This window comes from Zootermopsis nevadensis, unplaced genomic scaffold (genome assembly GCF_977971745.1).
Source record: "Zootermopsis nevadensis isolate Lab colony 2312 unplaced genomic scaffold, Znev_1.0 Znev_ptg000013l, whole genome shotgun sequence".
Classification (NCBI taxonomy): domain Eukaryota; kingdom Metazoa; phylum Arthropoda; class Insecta; order Blattodea; family Termopsidae; genus Zootermopsis; species Zootermopsis nevadensis.
Genome location: NW_028259145.1, coordinates 7577990 through 7586981, shown reverse-complemented (window position 1 = coordinate 7586981; position 8992 = coordinate 7577990). Strand labels below are relative to the sequence as shown.

The 8992-nt window shown below is 38.5% G+C and overlaps 1 long non-coding RNA gene across 1 annotated transcript; it reads right to left on the bottom strand.

Annotated features, from left to right (window-relative positions):
* Positions 1 to 4114: 4114 nt before the first annotated feature.
* Positions 4115 to 5846, bottom strand: LOC147873875 (uncharacterized). Its single transcript, XR_015535080.1, has 3 exons — positions 5419 to 5846; positions 5189 to 5245; positions 4115 to 4436 (listed from the first exon to the last, which is right to left on the bottom strand). It is a non-coding gene; the product is annotated as an uncharacterized LOC147873875 (long non-coding RNA).
* Positions 5847 to 8992: the final 3146 nt, after the last annotated feature.

The following is an 8992-nucleotide window of genomic DNA, read 5'->3' as shown; positions in this document are numbered from 1 at the left end:
TCGTCAGCATCTTTACATTAATTTGCCATGAAAGCATTACCAAGGCAACATTTGTAACAACACACACTTTCGTAAATATTATCCCGTAAGGTAGAAAATCACAATAAACATAAATTCCCTCAGAACTATTTGAAATTGTTTACAGTTAATGGAAAAACATTTAATTCTGGGAGGAGATTATTTGTTTTATCAGAGAATAGCACTCTTTTTGCCAGACTTAAGATTAGCAACTGGTCTGTAAAGATAATGATGATTGTTTTATACGTTTTCTTTGTGAAATGTATTCTACAACAGGAATTATTTAGATAGTTTCCTACACAGCATCACAATCCAAAAGACAAATATTCATATTTTCACTGCTGTAAAATTCCAGACAAATTCACAGTTTGAAATTGTTTCCTTTTCACCACGTGCGGATGGTCACTTCAGACTCCTAATCCAGGGTCACCATAATTGATACTTAAAATATCTAATGTGACATAATAGCCATTTGAAATAAAAACTGTGCATTATGAGTCAAACACGGCGGAGCACAGCAACAGGGAAATTCATTTCCAATACAATAAGAATATCATGACACATTTGTGCTCACATTAAAGCAAAGAATAATGCAATGCTTCATGTAATAAATGGCTAACCACAGAGGAGTCAGATCGCAATCACAGAATTCATATAAGTGCTCAACATAGGTTAATTAAAAAAAATATACCTGAAAGGCCTCAGGAAATAATTTTTGAAAATTATGTTTAAAAGAATACGTAAAGTGTACTTGATCCAGTCTTTCTTTTTTCCTCATGTGTCTTCAAATATAAGACTAAAATTAATTACAGAATGTTGCTGTTTTGTTTTTGTTTCGACCCCCACCCCACCCCACCCCAGATTTGCAGATTCGTTAACACACTTTATTTTGATTTCTACTCCGCTCCATCAGTTCTCTTAAATTTCATTGTTTTCCAATATTCTTTCTAGTTTCTTGTTGTCAAAAGGACTAGTTATATAATGGCTAGTATCAGCTGAGCCAGTCTCTAAGACATCTCAATGTCTTTTGTTGTGCATGACAAATTTCAAGGTGAAAGAATCAGGACAGAGTCGAAGCTCTTTCAACCAGAGACACGCTGTCGAATGAGACTGTAAGGTAATCATAAGAGGTAAGCAGGCAAGGATGTTGAAGGCGGTGTTAGTGGAGTTTCAGAGGTATTATAATGGTTTTTTTGTCTAAAGAGACTGAATAAAACCACAAACCTCTATATTATCATTCACTCAGGTAATACTAAAACATGCACCCACAAAGCGATATTACCAACCCACTGAAAAATTTGATTTGTAGGATTTGAGGTATTCGTGATAGTCTTCTGGGTTGTTGCACCATCTTTAAAAAATTTATGTAGAAATCACATCCTGTCTGTAGTCAACCAACTGTACACATAAGGGCCTAACGAATTAAAAAGGAGTCGTGAGTAGAACTCATAAAGCCCACTTTCTGTTGTAGACATCCAGCACTACAAATCGTATATTATTACCAAATTATGTAGGTAATGAAAATTTGTAATCCAACAATAAAATGCCATTTGGTCGACCAGATGGCGCGGTTGCTTGGGTGCATATGGTCATATATAATTGGATCGCGGTTGCACAATTTTCTTACTTAAATGTAGTTCATTTTAAGTCTGAATGTATTTTAATGTTTTTTATACATGGAAAATAACTTAAGTTGTATGCAACATTTGTATAAAGAATTTTCCATCTAATGTCCAACCCTAAATGTCCGTCACCTTCTTAAAGACAAGCATCGACTCTTTTTGTGTTCTTCATGCAACTTTGCACAGCATTTCTGGGTCAGTGTCGGTAACAGTCTGTTCAACATTCTGTTTCATAGAAAGAAATGTTCAAGAATACAGCTTCTGTACAACCGGCACGAGCAGCGGCCTAGCAACCACAGTGACAACATGAGTCAGGGGAGGTTGGGAAAGTCTATTACAGAAGGTGGACCTGCTTCTGATTTAATTTTTGTTGTTGGGTTATATTTTAATTGGAATTAAATGTGTGCAACGTATGCGTACCAAAGAGTAATTTACTACACTACAGTAGCTGTCACCAAATCGCATGCTTCAAGGCCATGAGAGAATTTCACCCTGCCCCCCTTACCTAACACCTCAAAGTCACCAGTACAGTGTTGCTACCTTCACTAAGGTGCGAGTCCTTAAGTGTCTTCACTGCTGTTCATGTTGCAGTGGCACAACATTTTTCATGTGACCTTGAAATATGCACTTTGTTGGTTGCTGCTGCAATTTATTAATTTGTAAAAAAAATGTATTTTGGGTGCAGTGTGGCTATTTATTTACAAATGTGATTAGATGTATCACAGTGCATTACATTCATACGATATGTGTCAGGCTGTGTTATGGTATAGGTATTTAAATGCCACCTTCTCACGATAATAGCCTGAATTCACTCCTAGGATAGTCCATGTGGGTTTTGTGGTGGACAAAATGGCAATGGGATAGGTCCCTCAATTTGTACCCTGTCAATATCATTCCATCTCCATTCTGCCTACTAGGATCTATGGAACTCATCTATCAACATGATTATGGCACGTCTTTCTATACCTAGCCAAAGAAAAGAGTCCTGCACATAGAACACATGAAATGACTGGCAGTAATGTCAAGCCTCCGGAGGTTATATGACAGTCAGATACAACCCCAGTACAACTGTTTGACTTCTGCTATGAACATACAAATATCTTCAATCACCGTGAGATTAATGTACCCATATTTCAAAAAAGAACCCAGCGAGTTAATTACTGGTAACTGTTACATTATTTATGACAGCCACTGGTACAATAGAATTGTATGAGGATTACTGTCTTCCAGGTTATTGCTCTCTGTAGTCTGGTAGATTTCCACAAACGTTTCAGAGATCATACTGCCTCCGTCATTGCCCTGATAACGGAGGCAGTATGACCTCTAAAATGTTAGTGGACATCTACCAGAATACACAGAACAATAACCCAGAGGACAGTAATCTTCAGACTCACCACTGTGAAAACCTCAAATCATACACAGAATTGTATGAATCACAATCTTATATAAGCATCATAGACCTTGATCACTTTTTCCGTGCCCCAGAAATATGAATGCCAAAATAGACATTCTGCTTGCTATACCTGCATCATGAAACAAGACTGGCAAAATATGTAAACTACCACAAGAAACCATAACTAAAAATAAGAAAGATTGCAAAATATAGAGTAATGTTTCCAAAACATGTAAGACGGCATAATAATCTTGTGTATGCACTATATTTTCAAATAAGATCAATGAATTAATGCACAGCTGTATATTTACTACATTTTACATTAAGCCATAAGTGCAAGGATGTTTTATAAATGGGTATTCTACTTCGCACAGACCATGGTGTTTAAATGTATGAAATGTACAAGCATGAACCCCTTAACAGACAAGAGACTTCAACTTTCTCTTCCTTAGGACTGGTCATAATTTGGGATGTCAGAAGTTATACTAAAAGGTAAAATAAGATGGCATATATAGTTCAGAGCTTCTTTGTCTTTCCTACATGTACGAGGCTCGTCCACAAAGTAAGTTTCCCTGGGGCCGTTTACAGAAACAAAACAAAATATTTATTGCAACAGATACAGCAAGTGTCCAGCTATTTTTCAACATATTCGCCACCGGAATTGAGACATTTGTCATTCCGTGGGACCAACTTTTGAATACCTGTGTCGTAGAAGTCTGCCGTCTGGGATTGGAACCACTGTGTGACAACCATCTCCGCCTCTCTGTCATTCTGAAAACGCTGACGCTGACCGGACAGGAATTTCTTGAGGTGTAGGAAAAGATGGAAATCACTGGGAACGAGGTCCGGGCTGTAGGGTGAATGATTAAACACCTCCCAGCTGAACTCCTGCAGGAGACTTGCTGTCCGTCGAGCCGTGTGCGGCCTAGCGTTATCACTGACCGCTCTTCACAGTCGGCGGGAGCTGGAATAAGAACCTCCATCTTCAACAGCTGCAACGATGCTACTGTTAGAACGCGGGAAGTACCGTTAGTGCATGCGCCATGCTACGTCATTGCTCTATCACGTACGAACAGTCGATTCGCGCAATATAAGGTTTGCTAGCTGTGGGACGAGTGGGAAACTTCCTTTGTGGACGCGCCTCGTAATATGTGTATACAAAGTTTCCTACTTCAAGCAACATGCCAAGACACACCGATTTCTGCACAGTTCAAGCCTAAAAATTAACGCTTGTAAGCTCACTATGACATAGGACTCTTCACATATAGCATACAAACCAAAAACAAAACTGGTTGATTCAAGTCAACAGAAGTAGATTAATAATGCTATCAACCTGTAGCTTGTGGACTATGCACAACCCACATTTCTTGTGCATGCAGCGGACAGTTTCGAAGAAACCAAATCTACATATAAAAAGAAAAATGTAGATAACTTATTGCAAAACTGTACAAAGTCCACGAAAAACAAAAATAAGTCGCAAACATTTCCGCAAATCGAAGTAAAGAACTTGTTTCCAGTCACTTCCTTGTAAATGTCACCGCCCATGAACCGTTACAATAACATACACGATTTACAATGACAATTATCACCCTATTTGTATAAACAACTGTGTAACATGAAATATATAACTAATCAAATTATATTAAGTACCTCTGAAATGTTGTTTCTGGTAGACTACATTCAATCTTTGCGTTTTATACGTAACTACAAACGTTTTCCAGATGTCTATATACAATACCAATGCCGTGAACATATTTAATGGGGTTTTAATTTAGCGACTTGTTTCAATCTCAAAGCGTAGAATATTCTGGTAGCTAGAACTGCGTATTAGCGTCAACATCATAACAACATGTAATATTTGGTTTAACACAGCCCTGGATGCTAGTTGATTGACATGAAATCCTTATAACCACTAAATTCTGTCAGACATTGCAGTCAGCTACTCACAAATGCGGTTGACACGAAGCTGGACTGTATTCAGAGCTACGAAACGCAACATTTAAAGGCACATGGAGATAAGCCAATGACACAAGGTAACTAACTGTAAGGGGGCATGGCCTGTCTACCCCCAAACATGCAGGCCTTCAGCCAAAGCAATCTCAGTCCTGGGTTCAGCTCCATCCAACCAAAGGCCTTTTCGTAAGGGATAAATTACCTGCGATCAACTTCCCATCACGAGCAACACGCCCAAATCTGAACATGGTAGGGCCTTCTGCAAAGAAAAAATCCTGTTAGCGTAAGCGTAAGAGTTTTAAGATACAGTAAATCAATTCCAGCAACGCGTTTCGTTCTCATGGGATAACGTCTTGTACTGGTGTAAGTTGGTTGGTTAGCCAATGATGGAGGATTGTGATAATTATCGACTGTATAAAACAACACACTTACAATAATGGAACAGCCGATGGCTCGTCACTGTTATCATCCTCTTCTGTTTCCGAGTCACTTCATTGTCATAATTTTCGTCTCCTGAATGAATACTGATGTGTTGCACAACTTCAACCCCGAACAACTTGTTCCTCCTGCAACTGTCCTACATACCGAACACGAGATCTGCTAGGTTATCCGAACAATATAAAGGAGATAATCCGATAACAAGGTGACCCAGTTCATTTGCCATCTAAACCTGTTCATACACTTTTTTACGTCTATACGGCACAGAGTGAAAGAGTGATTCGGGTATACTTTCTGCAGGATCATATTCAATACAGCTCTTTCATAGCCATTCTTGAATGTCTTTTTTTGCGTGACACTGTGTTGGGGTCTTTGTATACGATGATAGACTGACAGCTGACATTAACCACGATTATAATGGATTGCTCTTCCGTTTTCATTCCAGTCTACAGAACTATCAGAGTTCATATATGAATGATAATGGGAGTCTCGAATTTGTTGACATGAACAAAGTACTTTCTCTCAGGAATAAAGCCTGTTTTTGCTTATCCTGCGTGACACACAATAAGATTGCTCCCTTTTCCAGGACATGAGTATTTTAGTGGTATTGGTCAACCAGTGTTTCGTGTAATTGGAATGCAGGGCTCTGATATCCTGAAATTCTAACCTAATCTAACTGTCCTTAGGAAATAAATTCGAACAGCCACAATGTTTCAGAAATTCACGCGACAGTACGAGCTCAACCGCTTCCAGTATTCAGCTGCCACCGTTCGTGTTGCCAATTTTGGAGCAATACACTAGTTGCAAGGCGACAACTTGTGAACAGAAAACCTGTGTTACGAAATGCAATTATAACTAATATCTGTCAAGTGTTTTTAAAATGTTATTTGTGAAAACCCTGACTTAAATACAACTTCGCACAACGGCGGCAAGGTGATGGCAATCGGTTGTTTCTGTAAAAGTTGTTATTCAATAAATTATCCTCCCGGGGCCTATACAAAAAATAAAGTAGCCATCACGAAATTTCATACAAGGCCGCAAAAGGACCTCACTTCCCTCCCAACACCTTTCCTCGCGGCACTACGTCAATACCACAGCATTGCTATTCTGCTAGTTCTGAGCTTTCGCTCGCATGTGCCCCTTGATGATGACTACTAAAATTCATTACCACTCCAATGGATAACTTTGAGTTAAACACTTTTTGTCAGAGGAACTTCCTCTGTCTTTAAAATAAAGGTGAGTGCATGTAAACTTGGCTGAACCACACGAGATTTCACATGAAGATGACAGTCTTCTGGTATGTTGCGCTGTGCAGTCTGTGCAGACGTTTCAGAGGTGCTTATTATCTCCATCATCAGGACAATTATCACAACGTCCCAGAAGTGAAACATCTACTTGGTTGAACCTCTCTCATATTACCAATTTCCATTAGGTAGAGGAAGTTATTTTTTCAGTGGCATCAAACTTTCTTGAAAACAGTTTCAATATCAAATCTGGTTTACATGAAAGAGGAGGATATAGAAAAAGGAATGTTCCTTGATTTGTGGCAGACTTTCTGTATTTGGTTGATGCTTCGTTAAAATGTGATTGATAATTACATTAAAACAATCTTCAGGACTTTATGCCAGTTTATGTGCTGAAAGATCTTTGTTGAGTGTATGAATTTAAAATTCCTAGCAAATTGAAGTCTCAATTGCATGTACGAACGTCTTTCTTCCCCCTTCATTTCTATGGAAATAGGAATTTTGGGTCAACTTTGTAGAACATTCTTAAAACATAAAGATTGATTTTGTAAATTTCATTTGTACAATTCCTACATAGTTCTAAATATTGTGCCATAATGTGTGCTTTTACATTATTTTTTTTTCCTAAATAATAAAAATATAAATGAAAAATTTAAAATAATAGTTTTCTTTTTTTCCTCCAAATTATGATAGAGTATATATAAATACTAACACAGACTATACAAACAGACCAGCAAAATGTTAATTTATGGGGCCAGTCACATCTCAGGTATATACTAAGCACCTGACCTTGACAACATATTGGGTGTTAGAGGTACAGACGCACTCTCTTGACCTTGACACTCAATCAAGGTGAACCATTACCTCTACATCCCAGTCACTTTTACCCCAGGGAAAGGGCCCCCAGTAAGGTCCAATTCCAACATATAAAAAGCATAAAATATCATTTTAAAATATTTGGAGATTTTTGACACAACAAATTCATATCTGTTGATACATATATTTATTCTTCAAGTCTATACACAAACCATTTTAATATTGATGTTTAAAATTAAAATTGATATAAATAATTCGCGCTATTCATAGTTTTTCTCGATGTTACAATTTGCGCTATATATTACAACATGTTTCGATGTCTCAGCATCATCTTCAGGTTTATTTTTTAAAACTATTCAATATTTTTTAATGCACGCTTTTCGGTAATTGTAGATTGTAGGTTGTAGTTGTGGATGTTCCTTTTATCTTCTGATTCTTTGCATATTATGTGGCGTGTTTATATTATTTTGTTCATTATTTCAGGAGTTGGATGTGTCGTGTGTCCTCAGCTGGACAGGTCTGATCGGGTGAATGTCAGTTCACAGACAAAGCCTTCTTCTTTACTTTTTCCCACGGTATTCTTGAACCGGGTCAGATATAATGCATCACGCAAATACATCGGGTGTGAGCATGGGATAGAGAAACACAAGGATGCCTCGTACAATTAACTTTACTTTAACGCGTTTCAGGTTATAACATCCGGTTACAAGCATGTTAAAAATAGTACAATTGTGTAAGAAGCTAAGTAAATACTTCGCCTCTAGGCATGTATATGACTAGTTCCTACCCACTTCCAGTACAGCAGTATAGACAAAAACACGATCTTCAAAGACTTTCGACATCAAAACAAAAAGAAACATCCACTGGTTACACACACACAAACAGAATGACGAGCCGGCGCTGCTCAGTCAGCAGTGACTGACTACAAACTGGACTACCGGGGTTCGATCCCCGACGAGGGCAGAGAATTTTTCCTCTAGCTTCTGCGTCCAGACCGGTTCTGAGGCCCACCTAGCCTCCTGTCCAGTGGGTACCGGAGGTTAAGCTGACCACTCACCCTCCCATCCAGTGCCGAAGACAAGAATTAGTAGGAGCTATAGCGCATCTCCCCTCAAGCGCCTCCAAGGCGTGTAGTGGGAGAGCTTTTCTTTTACTTTACCAAGAGAATGACCAAAAAGCTTCAGCCAAATTAGCTGTTGTTGCAAAGTTCGATTTTTCCGATGAAGACGAAAATGGCAAAAAGGAATCAAGAGATTAAAAGAAACGGCAGAACGAAACAAGAATCGGTTAAATAAGCAGAGGCAGGCAGTGGCAAAAATAAAGAAGAATCGTTGAAAGACCGTGGAAGAAACAGCGCAAGTCAAATTAAACTAAAGGAAAGGAAACAAATGCGAACAAAGGTCACAAGAAATATCTACTAACTCTCTAGTAGTAGAATCCGCAGGTCCAACACCGACAACACCAAAGCCCGGCACCGGAAACGATCCTGAGCCAACTCCATCCATTTC